Here is a 23,986-nt window from a genome sequence, read left to right as displayed (position 1 = left end):
ATCTGATGTTAACACATTCCGAGCATGTAAGAGACTTAAATATACGCTCTGGTTAGTTGTAGGTTAGATTAGTAGATAGTTGAGTTTTGTTTGTTTGTTGTTTTTTTTTCTTTTCGTTTTCTTTTGTTGTTTTGTTTTTTTTTGTCAAATTTTGGCTATTGTATATTTGAGCTAATTGTATATCAATGTTTATATCTGAGAGTTTTGTTTATTTTTGTAAACTTGTAAAAATGTTAAATTTCTAATAAAAATATCTATTAAAAAAAAAATTGAAGGACTGACGGGTTGACCACCATGGGAGGCGAAGGAAGGAAAAATAAGACTCCTGGATAAAAGGATAGAGAAGTCCCGGAAAACATCCCTCCGGAAAGTCCTTTGGGATAAATGTTGAAAAATTGAAACATAATTCTTGTACAAGGGAAAAGGATCAAAAGACTATGCTAAAATATTGTTTTGTTTGGACCAAACAGAGTATTCATCCGCCATCGGCCTTTTGGCCAAGTGTGGGTTGGACAAGGATTGGGTCTGTCAATTTTTGAACAAATACATTAATGAAAAACAGCCTTTCTGTCAGGAGAGGTCTGACTACACCTCCCGTTGGAAAGGCAATCGGGATACCCGACTATATCGTATGAAAACTATGGTGGGGGGGGGAAGAGGAAGAGTCCCCTTTGGCAACCTCTCCCCCATGGGATGTTCTCGATCACTTACCCCCGCCATATGACCCCCCCCAAAACGGCCCAGATAATCTTCGGCCAGAAGATTGCGGGATGGAAGTGACGGCTCGTGTCAAACAAGGGGAAGGGGGGAATGACGGCCAATCGAATATCCCAAATTTGAAATTAGTGAAGGAAATAAAGCAATGTGAGAAGGATATTGAGAATCTCCCTTTCCCGAACACAAAGAAATATGTGCTCGAGGCTCAGAGTTACCCGCTGAGGGAGGTCCCTATAGGAATGGGCGAAATTGGCTTTGTGAGCGCCCCCTGACGAGTGGAGAGGTTAGGACCTTTAAGAAGGAAATGAAATCTCTTATTGAAGACCCTGTTGGTCTTTCCGAACAGGTGGATCAATTTCTAGGCCCCAGTCTATATACTTGGACTGAGATAATGTCCATTTTAAACATCCTCTTTACGGGAGAAGAGCGAGGGCTGATTAGAGGGGTAGCTATGCGGTTGTGGGAATGAGAAAATCCCCCCAGGGCGGGAGTGATACTGGCAGAACAGAAGTTTCCCAATACAGACCCAGACTGGAGGAACAACGATGCAGATGACCGAACCCAGATGAAGGACCTCGAAGACAAGGAATTAGAGAGGCAGTCCCTAAATCCCAGAATTTAACAAAAGCATTTGAGGTCCGGCAAGAGAAAGACGAGACTCCCTGAGCATTTTTACAAAGACTATGGGACTCAATGAAGAAGTATTCAGGTATGAATCCTGAGGATTCAGTAGCACAGGGCCTCCTCAAAATTCATTTTGTGACTTAGGCATGGCCGGATATCCAAAAGAAAATAGAGGGATGGAGTGTGAAATCATTGGATGAATTATTAAGAGAGGTACAGAAAGTGTTTGTAAAGAGAGAGGATGAGAAGCAAAAACAGAAGGCGAAAATGATGGTAGCCACGGTTGATAAGGTAGTCAAGAAAAGAGTGGAACCGGTAGTAGGTAACTGGAGTGATGGCTAGAGGCATGTTGAAAATAGAGGTTGGGGAAGAAAACGAGGAGGACCCGTTAGGGGGGTCCAGTCGACAGGGACAAGGATCAAGGTGGAAATCCCCACAGGTTCCCCGGGATGTTACTACTGTGGAAGGACAGGTCACTTTAAGCAGGAATGTCCGGATCTGAAAAGGGAAGAGAGGGTGATACCGCTTATGAATTTTGATGAAGAGTAGGTGCGTCAGGGGTTCCTGCCCCCAGAGACCCACCGGGAACCCTTGATAAATTTAAAGGTGGGACCTCATAAAGAGGATACAGTTTTCTTAGTAGATACGGGGGCAGCATGATTATCCTTGAATTTTATACCCAAAGGAGTACAAATTACAAAACAACAGATAATGGTGTCTGGAGTGAAGGGGGAAGGATTTACAGTCCCTGTGTTTGAACCTATGACAATCGAAAGTGACGAAGGAAAAATTGAGGGACAATTGTTATACATTTAGGACATAGGAAGTAGTTTGTTAGGAAGAGACTTAATTATACTATTAGGACTAGGAATCTACGACAACTAATAGTAAGAATGGTCCTTTTGACCAAGGAATAAGAAAAACAAATAGATCCTACGGTATGGGCACGGGAAGGCAATCGAGGGGGATTGCAGATTCCCCCTTTACAGATCAGCTTGAAACAGGTGGGGGAGATGGTATGTGAGAGAAAATACCTAATTTCAACCAAACGAAGAAGGGGGTTACAACCTGTGATTGAGGGGTTAATTAGGGATGGCCTGCTGGAACCCTGCATGTCCCCCTATAATACCCCCATTTTGCCAGTAAAAAAACCCAGATGGTACCTATCATCTGGTACAAGACTTAAGGGCGCTTATCAGGATAGTACAGACTCGACACCCGGTTGTCCCTAATCCTTATACCCTCTTGAATAAAATCCCACACGACCACAAGTGGTTCCATGTGGTGGACCTAAAGGACGTCTTTTGGGCATGCCCCCGGCAGAAGAAAGCAGAAACATGTTCGCCTTCAAGTGGGAAGACCCAAGAACGGGGCAGAAACAGCAATATAGATGGACAGTGCTTCCTCAGAGATTCACTGAGTCCCCGAACTTGGTTGGCCAGGTTTTAGAACAAATTTTGCAAAAGTTTATAAGTCCCCAAGGGACATATTTGCTGCAATATGTAGATGGCCTACTGGTCACGGGAGAAGATGAGAAGGGAACAACGGAAGCGACTAACTAATTGCTAAATTTTCAAGGACAACAGGGATTGATGGTCTCGAGGAACAAATTACAATATGTAGAAAGGGAAGTAAAATACTTAGGACACCTGGTCAGTGAAGGAAAAAGGAAAATAAGTCCTGAAAGGATTGAAGGGATAGTGGGAATGCCACTCCCTTGGACTAAACGGAAATTTCTGGGGCTAACGGGATACTGTAGATTATGGATCAAGTCGTACGCCCAAAAGACAAAGAGATTATACCTGAAATTGCTGGAAGACGAACCACAGCTGTTAAAGTGGACAGAGGAAGAAAAAGAATTAGTGGAAGGATTAAAGAAAGGTTTGATCCATGCCCCTGTCCTTGCGTTGCCTTCCCTAGATAAGTCCTTTCACTTGTTTGCCACCATTGATAAGGGAGCAGCCCTTGGAGTCCTGACCCAGAAATGGACAAGGATGAAACAGCCGGTAGCATTCTTGTCTAAAATATTAGATCCAGTTTCTAGAGGGTGGCCCGAGTGTGTGCAGGCAGTAGCAGCAACTGCACTACTGGTGGAAGAAAGTCAAAATCTCACATTCGGCAGGGCATTGACAGTAAGCACCCTGCATCAAGTACGGGCCATACTGAACCAGAAGGCAGGGTGGTGGCTTACGGACTCTAGAATGTTAAAATACAAAGCAATTTTAATAGAGAAGGATGACCTTACATTGATCACAGACACTTGTCTGAATCCAGCTACTTTTGTCTGGAGAGGGGAGGAGGTAGCTCCCTCGGACCCAGAACACGACTGCCTTGACATCATAGAATAAAGTAAGAATGGACCTTAAGGACATCTCTCTCCACGCAGAGGCCAGACTGTTTGTGGATGGGTCCTCCAGAGTAATTGAAGGTAAAAGACACAACGGATATGTGGTAGTGGATGGAACGGAGGGGAGTGTAGTCAAAGCTAGTAGGCTGCCCAATGACTGGTCGGCACAGACTTGCGAACTCTATGCGCTAGAAGGTGCTCTTAAGGCCCTGGAGGGGAAGGAAGGAACTGTCTACACAGATTCTAAGTATGCCTTTGGGGTGGCACACACATTCAGGAAAATATGGCAGGAGAGAGGACTGGTAAACAGTAAAGGTAAAGAACTGGCTCATGAGGCTTTAGTTCAGCAAGTATTGGAATCCCTTTTGCTGCCAAAGGAGATAGCCATAGTCCACATTAATGGTCATCAGAGGGGAGATGATCCCGAAATAAGGGGAAATAGATTGGCAGATGAAGTCGCTAAGGAGGCAGCTCTGAACACACAGGTCACCCCGATATTTACCTCGGTCCCGATAATACAGGAAACTGCGGGGAGACCGCTATTTAGTGCTAGGGAAGAGAAGGAGTTGGAGAAACTAGGGGCTACGAAAACGGTAGAAGGGAAATGGGTGCTACCCGATAGTCGGGAAATGTTATCTAGGATGCTGATGCAAGAAATCATGACTGTCCTAATCAGGGGAGTCATTGGGGAGTGCAGGCAATGTGTGATTTGGTTCTTAGGAAATATGGATGGAAAGGGATATACACGATTGCCAAACAGATATGTGAAGACTGTCTAACATGTAAGAAGATAAATAAGAAGGTACAAAGGAAACAGGTCCCAGGTGAGAGAGACCCTGGGCTAAGACCATTCCAGAGCATACGGGTGGATTACGCTGAATTGCCCCGGGTAGGAAGGCTAAAATATATGTTATTTATAGTAGACCATTTATCCGTTTGGGTGGAAGCATACCCCCTGGCCGCAGCAACAGCAAGTGGGGTGTCTAGGATCATTCTTGAGCAGATCGTTCCCTGGTATGGAATAGTGGAGCGTAGAGACTCAGACCAGGGAAGCCACTTCACCTCTAAGGTGCTCCACAGAATAATGCAAAGTTTGGAATTCTCCTGGGATTTTCACACCTCCTGGCACCCTCCGTCTTCAGGGAGGGTCGAGAGGATGAACCAAACTCTTAAAAGACAGTTGTCCAAACTGGTATTAGAGACCAGACTCCCCTGGACCCGATGTTTGCCGATAACACTCCTATGAGTGCGAACGACTCCAAGGAAAGATTTGGGTCTGTCCTCTTATGAAATATTATTTGGGCTACCATACTTGTGAACGACAGGGGGAACCGCCGATCCCCGAGACTAAGGACTTGTTCTTAAGAAAGTATATACTGGGCCTGTCCTCCTCTTTGTCTTTTCTCAGGAGACAGGGTTTACTCGCACAGACTCCGTTCATCCAATCCAGCCGGGAGATTGGGTCCTTGTGAAGTCAGGGACAGTGTCTAAATTACAATTGGATTAGGAAGGGCCGTACCAGGCTCTTTTGACTACCGAAATGGTGATAAGGATAGCGGAAAAAAGTTGGACTCACTACACCAGAGTTAAGGGACCAGTGGAGTCTCCAGTTGAGAAAGAAGTCTGGACAGCCGAATCAACGAAAGAACCATTGAAACTCAGACTAAAAAGACTTTGTGTGATTGATTATTCGGTGGCGACGCGAGCGCGGGATAATTTCTATAAGATTGTATATTAAGTCTCTCGGTGCTTCAGCACTGTTTTTGGAATGAGGTGGATATTTAGATGTATGATCTTAGCTCTCCTAGTCTTAGGATTTCACTGAACCTTGGTGTGGTCCTCTTATTTGGTAGTAACAGTCCCTGAGAGTGCTAATCCGCAAGTAATAGATACCGATGCCTACAGCCTAGTTGATTGTGGAAATGTAGAAAATCAGAGGCAGTACAGCTACTCAAAGGTACATCTTAAGTCCTATGGGGATGGCATTGGGGGTGGTATTTGGATAAATCCACTCGTCACAGTACACCGGGGCCCCTTCTGGTCAGCTCGAGTGTCCCGATAAGAAGTGTAACCTAATATACTTAGCGATAAAGAAAACCACATGGCACAAAGAGGTTCTGGGAGGAGACACCTATCAGGTCCAAGTAAATGAAATATTTGGGATAGAGATGAAAGCAAATGGGAAGGATTTCTCGGGTCGTTGTTTCCGCATACAGGTGGGCAAAGGGAAGTGGCCAGTCGAAGTGAATACAAAGACCACTCAGATGCCACAGGTATATCCTTTCGCTCATTCCAACGACACTAAGGTGGTAAAAATTATAGAGGTGAAGGACTTAAAAGAGACCATCGAAATAGAAACTGGCTACAGGGATACAAATACCTGGCTTGAATGGGTAAAGTCTGAACAAACGCAATTGCTATGCATGTGCCTCCGATAGGCCAGTGGCTCGGATGGCAGTGAGACAAGAAGGGCATGGAATGTATGATAACCCTGTATCAGGATAAGACTGCATAGAATAATGGGAATTGTACTTCCCTATCCCTAATGTTCCCTCTCTTGGAGAAGAAAAATTGAAAAATCCCGCCCACGTTTTTGGCCACTGTCGGAAATCACACATTGTGTGTTAGCAGACAAGGTCTAAATCAGTTCAGGGACTTGGGGAGCTGAAGTCATGTATCGAAATTGAAAATGTGACCGGAACTGACAAGGGAGGGAACTACTCAGCGCTGCAGGTTCCCCGAGCAATCTGTGGTGGTACTGAGACGCATCCTACCTCCAGTTTGGGAGGCATATGTGCAATTGTACAATTGGCAATCCCATTCACCTTGGCATTTGAAAAGGAAAGGATTGTGATCAAAAGGAGTCGGAGTAAAAGATCATTATTGGATCATTATTTGATGATCAGATATATCTAGACTCTGCAGGAGTTCCTAGAGGGGTGCCGGATGAGTTCAAGGCTTGCAACCAGATTGCAGCAGGCTTTGAGTCGGCTCTCTTCTGGTGGGTAACGGTCAACAAGAATGTGGATTAGATAAACTATATTTTCTATAATCAGCAGAGGTTCATTAACTACACTAGGGATGCAGTCAAAGGTGTAGCAGAGCAGCTCGATGCAACCAGCAGAGTAGCTTGGGAGAACAGAATGGCCTTAGACATGATCCTAGCCGAGAAAGGGGGCGTGTACGTGATGTTAGGGGGAGCTGTTGTACCCTTATAAAAATAACACAGCGCCCGATGGGTCAATCACTCGAGCCCTGCGGGGGTTGACTACCTTAGCAGAGGAGCTGGCTGAGAATTCAGGGGTAGACACATCGCTCACTGGGTGGCTGGATTCATGGTTTGGGAAATGGAAAGGTATAGAACATAGAACATTACAGCGCAGCACAGGTCCTTCGGCCCTCGATGTTGCGCCGCCCTGTCATACTAATCTGAAGCCCATCCCACCTACACTATTCCATGTACGTCCATATGCCTGTCCAATGATGACTTAAATGCACTTAAACTTGGCGAATCAATTACCGTTGCAGGCAATGCATTCCATACCCTTACTACTCTCTGAGTAAAGAAACTACCTCTGACATCTGTCTTATACCTATCTCCACTCACTTTAAAGTTGTGTCCCCTCGTGTTTGCCGTTCCCATACTTGGAAAAGGCTCTCCCTGTCCACTCTATCTAACCCTCTGATTATCTTCTAAGTCTCTATTAAGTCACCTCTCAACCTTCTTCTCTCTAACAAGAACAGCCTCAAGGCCCTCAGTCTTTCCTCGTAAGACATTCCTTCCATACCAGTGCTCTCCATACTCATCTTCTTGATAGTGGTTACTAGAGTACTAATAGCTATAGGATGTTGCATCGTACCTTGTGCACGGGGACTAACCCAGCAGCTGATTGAAACAGCCCTGACTAAACAAATGCCCCTAACAGATAGTCAGCAAGAGGAACTCTACCTGTTGAACAATGAGGGATGAGTGACCTTGAAGAGGTTCCCAAGATAGATGAAGTCTCAGGGATGCTGCTGACAAACTTGGATGTGACATATGGGGGACATGCAGAAGACAACAAATATTAGCCATAAAGAAGAGGGGGAATTGTGGAAAATGTGTGGAAGTGTTGCTTCTGCAGAAGTCACATATTCAGAAGTCATAAGACTCAGTATTGCTTCAGCAGAAATCATAAGCCTCAGCTATTGATGTGGGAGGGCACAGACGGATGTGGTAAAACGGTTAGACTAGCAGCTGCAATTGTCATGTACGAGGAACTGGATAGGATAAAAGTAACCAACTAAGGTAAGAAATAAACATGGGTCGGGGGTCGAGTAATAGGAGAAGTAAACAGAGGCGGAGTAAAGCTAGTAAAAGGGGAAGTACCGAGAGACTCACAGAGACTGTATAAAAATGCACTGATATTGTTCAGCGGTGTGCCTACTTTTTGGACACCAGCTCTTGCAAGAACGTATGAATAAAGACTGCTTTGGAATTGGACTCGGACTAAAATTATTTGGCAGTGAGCTTCGTTTCTCACACAGTGAATATTTTGTTGGAAGAAGAGATGACCAGAGGTGGTGAACAACTTTAGAAGATTTCTATTCATATCAGCAGAAATCTCACACATCACTAAACTGGCTCAAAGTTGGAGAAGGACTTTCCAAAATGGTGTAGGAAGAGGTTGTGGAGTTATTTGAAAGAAAAGGAGAAGAGCGAACAATGGAGTATTTGGAAAGATTGGTACAAAGTGAGTTTATGGAATCAGCTGAAGATGAGGTGGAGGTTGAAATCTGCCTTGATGCTCATGAAAATAACAAAAATCATGAGAGCATCAAAAGTATCTACAGATTTATTGCTTAAATACAATCCATCTCTCAAGCATAGCATTTGAGTCAAAAGGCCCACAGAAAGTGCTTTGTTCGAATGCAGAAATTTATAGAAATTAAAGAACAAAGTATCTCAGCTTCCCATAATGATAATAAAAACCAAGCTAGCTGCAAAACCACAAGAACAATCAGAAAGATGCCTCTTCCCTGCCACCATCTCGCTCCCAGCTTTCCCCTCCCTCCCAGACTCCATCTCCTAGGACTCCAATTGTTAGATTTTTTTAAATTTCAAAAATATACTTTATTCATATTTTGATGATCTGTACAATTGGTCATGCCATACATATGTAAACATTCCATTTCTTTGCATACAGAGACAGAGTAATCATTCCTATATACAGTTCTGTACGATTACTATCCACATATTTAGCTGGGGGGGTCAGCGGAGCCCCCTTACTGCGTCGGCCCCCTGTGCTTAGGCAGGCAGATGTTACACGGCGGTCTTTCCCCACCGTGCCTTGGCGGCAGCAGCCCCGACCTTCAGCGCGTCCCTCAACACATTGTCCTGGACCTTGAAAAGTGCCAGTCTGCAACACTCAGTGGGGGTCAACTCCTTCAGCTGGAAGATCAACAGGTTTCGGACCGCCCAGAGAGCGTCCTTCACCGAGGCACAGTTGATGTTCGGCTCGGTGCGTGCCGGGGAACAGACCGTAGAGCACGGAGTCCCGCGTCACGGCGCTGCTTGGGACAAACCTCAAAAAACACATTTCAGAAGGAGTTGTGTGACAGTCTCGTCCCCCCCGCAGCCGCTTCGAGGGCAGCGTGCGGTGCGGCTGAGAGTCCAGGCGTGCATAAAGGATCTCACAGGCAGAGCCCTTCTCAACACCAGCCAAGCCATGTCTTGGTGCTTGTTGGAAAGTTCTGGTGATGAGGCATTCTGCCAAATGGCTTTGACAATCTGCTCAAGGAACTGTTCGATAGGATCTGCCCTCTCCTTTTCCCGAAGGGTCTCAAGGACACCACGTGCAGACCACTTCCTGATGAACTTATGGTCAAAGGTATTTTTCTTCATAAACTTCTCCACGAAGGACAGGTGATACGGAACGGTCCAACTACTCGGAGCGTTCCACGGCAGCACGGCCAGGCCCATCCTTCACAACACCGGGGACAGGTAGAACTTCAGTACGTATTGACACTTGGTGGAAGTCGCTGAGAGTCTCGCAATCCTCAGGGATACAATCGCCTATGTGGCAGGACAGAGGGTTGGACACCTGCCTGATCAGCCTGGACCAGGAGAAAGCCTTTGACAGGATATCACACAGGTATATGAGAGATGTTCTCTCCAAAATGGGCTTTGGAGAGGGGATCTGCAATTGGATCAGACTGCTCTACACCAACATTGTCAGTGCAGTCTCAGTCAATGGGTGGGAATCATGTTGCTTCCCAGTCAGATCTGGAGTCAGGCAGGACTGCCCTCTCTCTCCTGCCTTGTTTGTGTGCTGCATAGAGCCATTTGCCGAGTCCATCAGGAAGGATGAGAGCCTGAGAGGGGTGATTATTCCTGGCAGCAGGGGCCTGCAGGTTAAGACTTCCCTGTACATGGATGACGTCGCCGTTTTCTGCTCGGATCCGCTGTCTGTGCACAGACTCATGTGCATTTGTGACCAGTTCGAACAGGCCTCGGGGGCCAAGGTAAACCGAGGCAAGAGCGAGGCCATGCTCTTCGGGAACTGGGCCGACCAATCCTCAATCCCCTTCACCGTCAGGACTGACCACCTGAAGGTGCTGGGTATTTGGTTCGGGGGTGTGTGTGCCAAGTCTTGGGAGGAGCATATCAACAAAGTGAGGCAGAAACCGGCAGGTGGAAGCTACAGTCGCTCTCCACCGCGGGAAAAAAACCTGGTCATCAGGTGTGAGGCACTGTCATTGCTGCTATACGTGGCACAGGTCTGACCTATTCCCAGAACCTGTGCTGCTGCAGTCACCCGGGCCGTCTTCCAGTTTATATGGAGGTCAAAGATGGACCGGGTCCGAAGGGATTCGATGTATATTTAGCTGGGCAACGGGGGAAAAAATACACCCGATGCCACCCTCACCCTGATGGCCACCTTTGTGTGTGGCTGCATCAAGCTGTGCGTGGATCCCCGGTACGCAAACACCAAGGACTCCAATTGTTGGATGTCATTTTTAACAACTCCCTCATTGCCATCAGATTCAGCTGTCTCACTGTAATTTACACATCATAATCATCATCATTGCACAATGTTTTATACTATGCAACTGCTTCTTATCTCATCTTCAAGATTATTCTATCTATTGCAAGCGCATTTTAATGAATATTTATCTTTTGCACTGTTTTGTTAATTGGTACATTTTTCTTTGAGGTGTTTAAATGTTTAATGTGTTTTTAGTGCATGCATATATTTTTCAATTTTTATTGGCCATATTTACATGCATTTGGATTGTACTTACATAAAAGAGGCCCTCAGTGGTATCTGCATTTTTAAAAAATCCACAATCGTCCTCTTTCGTTCGCAGATATTCGGAACTGAGTATAATAGAAAGTCTTCAGTGATAGAAAGAGAAAGAAAACAACTCATTGAATCCTGCAGACCAGACTGATGTTATTAAACTGTGTCTCCATGAGTTTTTTCTCCTGATCCACACTTTGTGACTGGATGGGCTGCCCAAAATGTTGGTCTTATGAAAAAAGGGACAATAATTGAGGCATGCTGAGAAATTGAGGCAAGCCTTGGCCAAAGTGACTGAGCTCAAAGACTCTGAAATAAACAAGTTGCAGAATCCAGACAGGCTGCAGAATCCAGACAGGCTGCAGACACAGACAGACAGTATACAACTGACTCAGCAGCTAAAGACATACAATATACACTTGAATTGGAATTGAATGGAATTGACCTGAATGTCATCCCCAGGACAATCGGAAAGATTGGGTTGTTTACCAGGCAAACGGGCACCTCACATCATTATTTGGAAAGGGCTACCTGACCTACAAAGCCCCCAACACCCCCAGGAATAGATGCCCAAGGACCACCCTGCCATTGACATGTCATTGCCTGGTTGGTCTGATTGATCAGGGTGATCAAGCCCTGACTGATTTATTGATAGACATCAAAGAACCTCCCAAAAGACCACAAAGACTTCTAAGTATAAGAAGGGATGGTAATACCAACCACTGGGTAGAGAAGATACCCCTGGGACCACCGGAAGAAGACCAGACGATCATCGCCATGTGGATCAAGGCCAAGATCTAGTGTGGTGGGATATCATCATCCAGCGTTAAGTTAAAGCACAAAATATTTGATTAGATTTATAGTGTAAATTGTTAGTTTGTAGAGTATTTTGTTATGATAGTATTAATTATTTTAAATATCATTTATTATTATTACAAGTCAACTTGCAGTTTCTTTGCTGGATATAAGAACTAAACACATTGTGCAGCAAGCACAACAAATTAACACCCCAGACTAGGACCTCGATAAGAAGTAACTGTGTCGCTCCGAGATCAAATCCCACAGAACTTAATATTCCTTGAGATTTTGCCTGATCCGGTGGTTAAGAGAAGAGCTGCCCTATGCGAAGGCCAGGAATTCAAGTAAATTGAAGGGAACAGAAAGGTCTACATTGAAGGACAAAGCCAACAGCTGTTTACTCCTGATCAAGCAAACGGCTGTTTCCTTTGTGGATGTGCGTATGGGATCCTGAGTAAGGTAAGGTAAAACACCAAAAGTCAGTAGAGACCAAGTAGGGTTACGACTGGAACATAGTGAAAGCCGTATCCTCAGTCTGACACAGCCCAAAACCCCTGAATTAAACGAGATTAGCAGAGAAAGGTGTCAGAGTAGGAGATTGTGCCATAGGAGAAAAGTAGCTAAGGCACAACATTAGTAAGAAAAACGTGGCCCCTCTGGGCAGAATTTTACTGTAATGATGAAACGGGACCAGGATCCCTAGGACAAAAATATTGGGAGGGTTTTTGCGAAATTCAAGTGAAGTGCTTCCAAACTTGAAAAGGTCACAGCAATGATGTGCTGTCTGGGACAGTTGTTAGGGACAAAGCAAGAATTGAAAATGATCCATAACAAATGAGAGGACACGAAAAAATAAATATCGGAGTTGCAACTGAAAAACGCCACTCAGGACCAGAGAAATCAGGCAAACCTCCTACACATGGGGCAATCCAAAACCAGTGTGAGAATGCATACCAGGACACCCAGAACGCAGTGTCAGCGAAAAAGGCCGCTGAGAATGGAGTCAGTTAAGTAAATGTGCAGATCTACAAGCAGCAGTAAAGGTAATGCACCAGGCAGCTAAGCACGAGAAACACTAAGTGCCTGCGGGAGATTGTAAAGTTAAACGCCCAACTCTCAATCTGATACAGAATAACATGCACATATGGAGAATTTAGAGAGGGAGAAGGACAGGAGATAGACTGGGATGAGCTCAGGGAAAATGTGCAGCAGGACGCCATGTGCATGAAGCATTGGGGACCGCCCCCACCCTTCCCAGAGGAATCAACTCCTTCAGCTCCCCCTGGAGACAGGCCCCTCTCGCAATGAACCCGATCCTACGGGCATATCCCAAGAGGGGTGAAAATCAACCAACCTGATCCGAAACCACAAAGATAATGGAGTTTCCCCAGACAGGCAGAGGGAGAGGTGACCAAGGTGATTGACAATCTGTTACAGCAAGGAGTGCTATGACCTGTAGCCTCCACGAATAATGCTCCAAGTTGGTTCATGGCATTTAACCATTGATAATCGGAGCTTAATAAAGTCAGCCCTCTCAGTCAGCACCAGCCCAGCCACAATAATGAAGCAAGCCCCACAAAGTACTTCACAGTACTTGACATTAGTAATGATTTCCGGTCCATACCCTTAAATAGGTCTTCCCAATACAAATTTGTGCTTACCGTCCAGGAAGTACAGTATATTTGGACTTGTCTACCCATAACTCACCCTCGATTTTCCATAGATGATTAGTCAAAGGACTAGATAGGTTTTCCCAGCCGGACTGCCTAATCCAACTTCTAGATGACTTACTCCTACAAACAAATGAAGAGCCATCCAGCTCCCAGACAAATTACTCGACCTTTTACACGGCTTTTATGCTCGGCTGTAAAATAAACCCGGAAAAGGTGCAAATTCTACAACTAGGGTTGCATACTTGTGAACGATAGTCACCCACAGGTAAAGAGAGATAGAGCAGAAGTAAATAGATTCCATATCGTGACTTCAACTCCCCCAAGATGTTAGTGCACTCCAATCTTTCCTAGGTTTAATGGGATACTGCAGGAACCACGTCAATGGCTTCACTACCAAAGCAGCCTCACTCTCAGTGTTGCTGAAAGAGAACACTGCCTGGAATTGGCCATCCCAGCATATAGAGTCAGTAATCAATTTAAAACACACCCTCACAACAGCACCAAGCTTGTTAGTTCCCAGCCCTGACTTACAATACGCCCTAGAAGTTGCAGCCACAGACTGGACGAAAGCTGCTGTTCTACTGCAGGAGCGGCACGATAAGCCAGGCCCAGTGGCCTAGCCTCCAGGGTCCTACAGCCCATACAGCAAGGGTTTTCCTTGTGCGAATGATAATTCCTCAGTCTTTTTGGCAGTCCGGTACTTCAACTACATTATTGATTTAAACCCATTGAGCACACCCCAGCCCAGCTCCTGCTAAATGGCCCAATCAAAGATAGCTCAGTGAGCTAGATTCGAGCCGCACATAGACTCTGCTGCTTCAAGGTTGGGACATCACAGTCAGATGTACCAAGGTGCCTACCTTCCAAACCAATAACCTAAATGATGGGGGAGACTTACATGACTGCCAAATAATAGCTACTAAACACCCCACTAGCCCTTTTATATCTAAACAGTAGGAAAAACGATTGTAATGAGACAAAAGGATAGGCAGGCAGATATCGCAGTCAAAACCTATGTAGATAGTCCTCCACTGTAGAGGAAGGCAGTCAGATCACTGGCTTTGGGATTTTTATGACAGACACACATGGACAGCCACGAGGTGAATTACCCTTAAAATTACCCAGCTATCTCAGTGCCTAAGCAACTGTAGCCTATGTAGTCGGCCACCCCGATCTGTTCCCTTCACCCGCAGACATATACATCGAGAGCATATATATGTACAACAGCCTCACTGAACTTTTACCATTTTGGGAAGCTAGAGGTTTTATTTCTGCTGAAGGAAAACCCCTACCATCAGCCCCCTTTATTAAAATATGTACTGCAGGCTGCTGGTGGAAGGAAATCTGGCAAAATTAAAGTTAGAAGCCATCACAAGACATGCCCAGAAGGTAACCACAAAGTGGGTGAGTTCACTAAGGAAGGTGCTCACATAGGAGAATTCTGGCAGCCACCCATCAGTGAGCAGGCAAATGCAGTCACTGTAAGCCAAACAAAAATAGACAATCCTGGGCAACTCCGTGACAATTCCTTGAAACAGATTTTGGGAGGAGTTTATCCAGATGCTTATGATAAAAAGATTTCTTATAGGTATAGGGCAGATTAGTTTTAAAAGCAAGAGTTTATGTAGTTCAAATTGAAGCCAGGAATCAAATCATATACCAATACCTTGACGTGTATGGGCACCAGAGAATAGAGGCCACTACTGAACCATTGAAAGAACTGCGTTAGTGGCCCCAAATACTCAGGGATGCAGCACACTACACAGGGAACTGTCTGCTGTACGCCTGAAAGGGAGAATGAGGCACACCCGTCCATTGAAAGGGTCCTGGACAAATCAACAAATGAATTAAATAGGTCCCCTTCCACCATGTAGGAACAGATTTACCTATATTCTAGTCATCATCGACACATTCACGAAATGGGTCAAGGGTTTTCACTTTTGGACAAATACAGCCAAAACAATCACACAAATCCAAACACAACAGGTTTTAACTGGATGGGGTCGACCCCACAGTATCCAGTCAGATCAGGGAATCCATTTCACCGGCAGAGTCATGCAGAATGTGGTGACTCTGCTTAGTAACAAGCAGAAAATCCACATTGCATACTACTCCCAATCCAGTGGGATTGTGGAAAGGATGAACCATACCTAGAAGGGATGATTAGGAAGACAGTGCAGCAAAACAATAAAACCCAGGACACAGTAATTCTGTTTGTCCTTCTCATGGTATGCAAAAAAAACTCACAATCCACAGTGTATACACCCCATAACCTGATGACAGGCCGACCAATGAAAGGAATCAACTACCTGTTTGGCCTCCGCCTCACAGAACCTGCCCTTACTGTCCTCAACCACGAAAAAGTGGTGCAGCACCTCACCGAGAATATCAAGGTCAGGTGAATTGGCCATGTTAAATTGCACATGGTGTTAGGTGAAGGGATAAATGTAGGGGAATGGGTCTGGGTGGGTTGTGCTTCGGCGGGTCGGTGTGGACTTGTTGGGCCGAAGGGCCTGTTTCCACACTGTAAGTAATCTAATCTAGCATCAGCTGTCAGATTAGGGACCAAAAAGAAAATTAAGTAAGGCTTACTTCGACAGTAAAGTCAACCCTATCAAATAGCCAATGGGGGAGCACGTGATGCTACAAATAAACAACCCTTGTTCCTTTCTCTTCCCCAAATACTCAGGTACTTGAGTATACAACGTTCTAATAGAGGGGAAAAATTTAAAAGGGACCTAAGGGACAACATTTTCACACAATGGACGGTGCATGTATGGAATAAGCTGCCAAAGAAAGAGGTGGAGCCTGACACAATTGCAACATTTAAAAGGCACCTGGATGGATGTATGAATAGGAAGGGTTAGAGAGACATGGGACTAGTTTAGGTTAAGATATCTGGTCAGCATGGATGAGTTGGACCGAAGGGTCTGTTTTCATACATCTCTATGACTCTCACCACAGGAAAAACCGGCCAGTACTACGTAAACCAATTCCAGCCTATGGCACTCAACAAAGCCACTCTCACCACCTTAAGATATGAACAGTGGATGACACTACCCTAGAGCAAGTGATAAGACCAAGATTAGTCCAGATACCAAGGACAACCCATTACACATCCTCTCAGTCAGACCACATCGCTGACAAAATTTATACACTCCCATCACTACCATTGCAGCTTCCTCACCCAAGGGACCCCCAGATGATCTAAATGACTTAACAGATTGGAACAATTTGCTAGTGGCAGACAGCATGGATGTGTTACACATTCTCAACATGCTAGATAGAACTCTCCAATAACTCCCTGATAAACAAGGACATTGAAACACCCAAACTCATGGAAAACTCAGATCCCAGATAGCATATCCACAACATGGATACGTGACAATACTAAAAGGCTAGTATGGACCAAGTAAAAGCAGGCTGAACCAGACCATCAAATGGTACCGTCCCACACTTAGAGCTTCACACCAGAGGAAATGATAGGGCACAGGCATGGGAGGATGCAATATTGCCAAGCCCCCAGCGAAAGAGGATTCATGATGAGTTTCTGTTGGATACCTATTTAACGAATGCACTAACTCATTAATCCAGATGATGAAATAGCTCATGACAGCCACCCAAGATGAGGAATCACTGTTTCTGATGGTCCAACCTCACAGACATTTCAATACCTCTATCACCCCAGTGGGACCAACTCTTATTCCTGTACGCACTGATGGGATTAACCAGGTTACAATTGTTCGGTTTCCGTGCATTATCGATTGGATATATCTCCATATCAGATTTTAGCCATGCTCACTTGCGACTGTCTCATCTTCGTCTTCATGTTTCCTTCGTAGGTCACAATGACCACTTTGTCTTCACATTTCATTCTTTGGTCATAATGACCACCTCATTTCAGTTTTTTCTGACCACTCCACTGTCAGGCCATTTAAAACTACAAACTCTTACCACGAGAAACTGAGGTTGGTGCCTGCCAAGCTACTAAACCCAAACTAACATTCCAAATGGGGTTCCCATTCCCTTTAAAAAAAAGCATTGCCTGCAGCAGTAGTAGACTCGCCAATTTTAAGGGCATTTAAGTGGTCATTGGATTGGCATATGAATGAGAGCGGAATAGTGTAAGTGAGATGGACTTCAGATTGGTTTCACAGGTCGGCGCAACATCAGGGGCCGAAGGGCCTATACTGCATGGTAATGTTCTATGTTCTAAGTGGGGACAGTTAGGGCATATACATTACATTAGTTTGAAAATGTTCAGATGTTAGACAAGGATAACAACAGAGACAATCTTGATCTCTTCCCAGGCCAACCATGACCACATGCAACAGAATCAAGATCTACTTCATCGGAATCATCATCATTACCGGAAACAACACACAAGAAACACCGGACAGACCAGGATATATGTACCCAGGAGAAGGTCAGACAATCATCACCACATGGATCAAAGCCAAGATCTAGTGTGGTAGTATGTGATCACCCAGAGTGAAGTTTAAGCACAAGGTATTTAATTAGATTTATAGTGTAAATTGTTAGTTTGTAGAGTATTTTGTTGTTATAATAAGAACTGTGTTAATAAATACGATTGTTTGTTATTATTAAGAGTCATCTTGCAGCTGCTTGGCGAGATATAAGAGTTAAACTCATCGTGTGGCAGGCGCAAGACCTTCATATTCCTGTTTTATCTGTTTGTGTGAATCTCCATGTTTATTTGTGAAGGGGGACTTTAAGAAGTGATAAAACTGAAACTGTTGGATTATAAATTAGCAATCTGTATTTCTTAAATACCATTGATTAAAGACAATTTGTTTGTAATAAACAGCTTCTTGAAAATTATAGAAACTGTTGAGTGTTGCCTTTTAGCTTAAATTCATCTGTCAGGTAAATTGGGGACTTTGGGCAGTTTAACTAAACTTTTCACACTTGTGATAATCCTGAGAATAGTTGGACTCAATTTCCAACGCACACCTCAGTGAGTCAAGAAAAATCTCAAGCATTATTTCCTCTCCCTAATTCTGACATTTCAGGTCCCATCTCCCTCCAAGGTCACTGCAATCTTGCAAATCTCTTCACCAATGTCATTTGGGCTCCATGTTTTACAATTCCTTCCTTAAACTTCTCTGAATCCCACTTCTTTAACAACACTTTTGGACATCCCCTGCAAATACATCCTTCTTTATCTTGGTGTTAATTTTTGTCTAGTTGCATCACTCTGAAACATTTTGGGATGTTTTAAAGTGTTAAATCACTCTATAAATTGGAACTCTTGTCCTCTCAACATTCCCTCCAATTCTCAAGGTATTGACCTGGAGTACAGACTGTGGACATTGCCTGGCCTTTAGCGCTCTCTAATTGAGTGGTGACCAGGCCGTGAATGTTGAGAGAGAATGGGGACTGTCAGGGCTGAGGCACATCCTGCCTTCCAGACTGGGCTCACTGATGAGGAACAGGACTCCTGGTTGATTCTGTTGACCAGAGATGTTCAATGTGAGCAAATGCGAGGTCTTGCACTTTGGAAAAAAGAATACAAGCATGGACTACTTTCTAAACGGTGAGAAAATTCATAAAGCCAAAGTACAAAGGAATCTGGGAGTGCTAGTCGAGGATTCTCTAAAGGTAAACATGCAGGTTGAATCCGTGATTAAGAAAGCGAATGCAATGCTGTCATTTATCTCAAGAGGATTGGAACATAAAAGCAGTGATGTGCTACTGAGACTTTATAAAGCTCTGGTTAGGCCCCATTTAGAGTACTGTGTCCAGTTTTGGGCCCCACACCTCAGGAGGGACACACTGGCACTGGAGCGTGTCCAGTGGAGATTCACACGGATGATCCCTGGAATGGTAGGTCTAACATACAATTCTGATCTCCTTCCTATCGGAAAGATGTTGTGAAACTTGAAAGGGTTCAGAAAAAATTTACAAGGATTTTGCCAGGATTGGAGAATTTGAGCTGTAGGGAGAGGCTGAACAGGCTGGGGCTGTTTGCCCTGGAGCGTCGGAGGCTGAGGGGTGACCTTATAAAGGTTTACAAACTTACGAGGGGCAATGGATAGGATAAATAGACAAAGTCTTTTCCCTGGGTTTGGGGAGTCCAGAACTAGAGGACATAGGTTTAGGGTGAGAGGGGAAAGATATAAGGGACCTAAGGGGCAACTTTTTCACGCAAAGGGTAGTACGTGTATGGAATGAGCTGCCAGAGGAAGTGGTGGAGGCTAATATAATTGCATCATTTAAAAGGCATTTGGATGGGTATATAACAGGAAGGGTTTGGAGGGATATGGGTCGGGCACTGGCAGGTGGGACTAGATTGGGTTGAGATATCTGATCGGCATGGACGGGTTGGACTGAAGGGTCTGTTTCCGTGTTGTACATCTCTATGACAGGCATCTGTGCACATTGATGTCTTCCATTAGTTGTATTTGATGATCTGGTCAAATGTTAAATTGACCTTTCTGAGTTGATTGGAGAGATTCAAGACAAACACTGCTGAGACAGACTGTGCTTTGGAACAACAGCTCCCTCTAAATGAGTCCTGGAGAGTAAATACCATGGACACCACTCAGTACAATGGAAAGAAGTGAAGAGATTCTGACATATGCTAAATGAGGAGGAGTTGATGAAATAACCGTGGTACATGCCCCTTCGGGAAAGTTTTTCTCCTGTGTAGATTCACTAATGATCCTAGAAGTCTGACCACTGTGTGATGTTTTCATTACAGAACCCGTGCCAGCAGAGTTGTGTGTGTTGATGGTTTCAGAGATATATTGACTGCTATCATACCCTTCATACCTGAATAGCTTGAAATGGATGGAAGTCTGGCCACAAACATCACACCTGAAGAGGTTTTCCTGTCGTAAATCCTCTGGTATCTCATCGGGTTAAAGGTATCAGGAAACCTTTTGGCATAAACCTTACAGTTGAAGGGCTGCCTGAATATGCTGGCCCACAAAGGTTTTGCTGAGCATGTGAATACTTTATCACACACTTCACACATAAAAGATGTGTGGATTCTCTGGCACTTTTGACGATCAAAGTACTGGTTGAGAGCCGTACAACAGTTCTTACACCTGAAGGTTTCTCACGTGAATCATCTGATTAACAAAGCAGCTTGATAACCGTTTGAAAGGTTTATCATCCACCTCAGACATGAATGGTTTCTCCTCCATGTGAATGTGTCGATGTACATGGAGGTTTGCTAACTGCAGAATGATTTGCCCTCACTCCTTGCACAAACCTGGTTTCTCCTCTTTGTGACTATAGTAAAATTTCCATGGCCTGGAGAGGGATGTGTCAAACACCTCACAAGTGAGTGATTTCTCCCTTGCATGAAGACATAAGTCAATACCTTCTCAATTGGGTGAATATGTTTATGTTCACAAAGGGACAATGCATTCAATAATGCTTTGCTGCACATCTCACATGTGCATAGTTTTCTGTATTTTCATATTTTGCCACATTTTTACATGTTGGTACAAGAAAAATTGCAATGAATTCACATATGATCTGTATAATGTAGGAGTATTTTCTCTTCAGTGTGAATGCACTGCTAGACACGGAGATTCGATACACGCCTCATGAGTGAGTGGTCTCTCCTTTACATGAAGGCATTGGTATTCATGGAGGGACATTACCTGTGAGAATGACTTGTCACAAACCGTACACCTGAACAGATGTTTCCTTATTTGAACATGTTGAAGTTTACAGTGGGTTATGAATCCAAAAATTTATCACACATCTTACATGGGAATGGTTTCTCCCGTTTGAGGGTGCTGATTTATGCAGAGAATCGATGACTTTCAAAATAATTTCTCACACACCTCTCATGTGAATGGTTTCTACCCAGAGTGGATTCTCTTGCACTTCACGAGATCTGAGCATTGGAGGAAAACCACCCCACATACCTCACCTGCAGAGTTTCACCTGTGTGAAACCTCTGGTGTCTAAGGAGGCTTGAAGATATCACAAAGGTGTTACCGTATACCTCACATTTGAACAATTTTGCTACCAGTTAATCATCTGCGTTAACAGTTCATTACAACATTCACCTTGCAAATTAGGAAATCCTAGCCTGCAGCACGGTATCCTCACTTGAACAGTCTCTCACCTGTAGGAATGAGTTAGTTCATGAGGCCTGACGAACGATTGAAGCTGTCACCACACTTAGAAGATACACACATTTTCTAGTCTCACTGATCGCCCACAGCTGAACCTTTGGAATGGTTGGTTCTGATGGAAAGATCAATATCAATGACAGTTTAAATTCTGATTATATATCAAAGCATCCCTGACCTGACCAATTTCCAGATGACACTTTCACTGTCCCACCTTCTCTGTGTTGACCAGTACGATGAAGGATCAGATAGCTTCTCATCATTGGTGTTGTTGTTCTTTGGGTTATGGTCAGGATCTATTTGCGGTACCTATCCTCTCTGTAACCTCAAGTATAGGTGTTTCTGTAAAACAGGAAAACGAAACATGATTTTCTCCCATTTCACCTCCTCCTTTGTTGAAGGAGGATTCCTCAGTTAAACACGAATCCATAATGACAGCTGGTCTGCTATTTCACTGTGAGATGGTTTAAAGATTCTTTCTTTCTTGCACATGGCTGTTACAACCCATTGTTTCCAGCAGGAGCACTGGAAAACGACCGGTTGGAAAGTGGCTACTTTCTTTCCAAAGCCCAGCACTCCCATCTTCCCAGGTTCCATGAGGACCATGGAAAGGCACCTGGCTGGAGTATAAATTCGGTTGTGAATTCATTAAGAGCTCAGGTCATACTGGTGAAAAATCAGTTTTAACCTTAAAGAGTTCATAACAAAAAGAAGACTCTTAAGAAATGCTAATTCGATTAAAATATTTAAATTTCTCCTCTTCTTTTCTAAACTTATTTGAAGAAATTCACTGGACAGGAAGTGCTAGAAGCTAAGGAAAGTAGTACTTCAGTGTGGCTGACTGAAGGGTTTATGTTTACCCTGGGAACTTAGATGCAAAGCACCCGTTCCGTCTGCACATCTCAAATTCAACTGTCAGCCACAGCCCTGCGCAAAACTATAAAATCAAAGCACAGGCTCTTCAGAAAGGCGGGTAGAAAGCCTTAAAAGACAATGCAGTAAATATGTCTACAGGTATGGCTGCTGAATTGCCACAATGTTCGACAAACATCCAACAAACCAGAGACCACTGGACCCAATTTTCATGTCTAAGGCTTTGAGTCAGGCCTGCTACCCTGAGAAGTAGCTTGGAGGAAGCCACTGGGCAGTCGAGTGCTGTGACTGACATGGATTAATGATTGGTGAACAAACACAAGCAAATAAGAAGGAATAAAAGGGTCATTCTTACATTGGCAGGCTGTAACTAGTGGGGTTGACAAAAACAGAGAAACTCAGCAGGGCAACATCAGGGAGAGAAAGCAAAGTTAACATTTCAGGTCCAGTGACTTATTTTGAAGTTTTACTCTGTTATGAAAAGACTGACTCCTGTGATTAAGCAACTGATTCCTCTCTCCACATCAGACATCTCTAACTGATGAGATATGCCTTACCTGACCCATCACTCCTGATGAAGGGTTATGCCCAACACGTCAACTCTCTTGTTTCTCAGATGCTGCTTAACCAGTGCCACACTTATCGACTCTGACTCTCCAGCATTTGCAGTCCTCACTATATCCCATCACACTGACCCTCTGTCTTCACCTGATGCTGAGCTTCCTTCTACGATTTGGAAAGCAACACATGTTGAAAGAGCTTTGGAGAGGGGAGGTTTGAGAATGGGCTGCAGTTTGAAAAGATGAAAGGATGCAAGGTTTTTTCTGGGTAACAGCAGATTCAGAGCAGTGAGGGACAACATCTGCAGAGAGAAAACTGTGAACAATATCACTGATGAGATGGAGGTGCTGGTGTTGGACTAGGGTGGACAAAGTTAAAAATCACACAACACCAGGTTGTACATGTACTTCCAAATAAACCTGTTGGACTATAAACTGGTATTGTGTGATTTTTAACAATATCACCAACATACATTCACCGAGGTCACTCATACATCTGGATCAAATTTAAAATTCACCTCCCTCAAAATATTCCTTATATTACCCACCCTCATGACCTTAGAGTTCAGTAGAAAAACCAGAGAGAAGGTAGTCCTTCAGGCACAGCGCACCCAGTGCTGGGAGGACGCATTGCAGCCCCACGTGTTTTTAAATGAGTGAGTGCGTCCTCTAGACACAGCGCACCCAGTGGTGGGTGTACGCGTTGCAGCCCTGTGCGTTTTAATGGGTGAGTGAGTCCTCTAGACACAGCGCAGCGAGTGGTGGGAGGATGTACTGCAGCTCTGACACGTGCGATAAACGAATCCTTTTCAATCATTTCGAATTGAAAAAGGGAATGTGTGTGTGTGAGAGAGGGAATGTCTGTGGGAGAATGTGAGGGAGAACGAGAGGGGGAATGCAGGGAGAAAGTGGGAATGTGAAATAGAAAGATGGGGAGGGGCATGGAGGGGAGGAATGTGAGGGACAAGGAGAGGGGAATGTGAGGGAGAGGGGA

The 23,986-nt window shown here is 44.4% G+C and overlaps 1 protein-coding gene across 4 annotated transcripts in view; it reads left to right on the top strand.

Moving 5' to 3' along the window:
* The window catches only part of LOC122541445 (zinc-binding protein A33-like), an 83,835-nt gene extending 61,891 nt beyond the window's left edge, over positions 1-21,944 (top strand). For 2 of the 4 annotated variants that reach the window (XR_006309604.1, XR_006309603.1), the window contains exons 8-9: positions 17,753-17,951; positions 20,167-20,332. The gene's annotated coding sequence lies outside the window, so the exon portion shown is untranslated. Of the gene's footprint in view, positions 1-11,038; positions 11,777-17,752; positions 17,952-20,166 lie in introns of all 4 variants that reach the window. The other 2 variants (XR_006309602.1, XR_006309601.1) reach the window with 2 other exon arrangements.
* The last annotated feature ends 2,042 nt before the right edge of the window (positions 21,945-23,986 follow it).

Source organism: Chiloscyllium plagiosum, chromosome 37, assembly GCF_004010195.1.
Source record: "Chiloscyllium plagiosum isolate BGI_BamShark_2017 chromosome 37, ASM401019v2, whole genome shotgun sequence".
In the NCBI taxonomy this organism is placed as follows: Eukaryota; Metazoa; Chordata; class Chondrichthyes; order Orectolobiformes; family Hemiscylliidae; genus Chiloscyllium; species Chiloscyllium plagiosum.
Note: the sequence above shows the minus strand (reverse complement) of the source record. Positions and strands in the feature narration are given on the sequence as shown.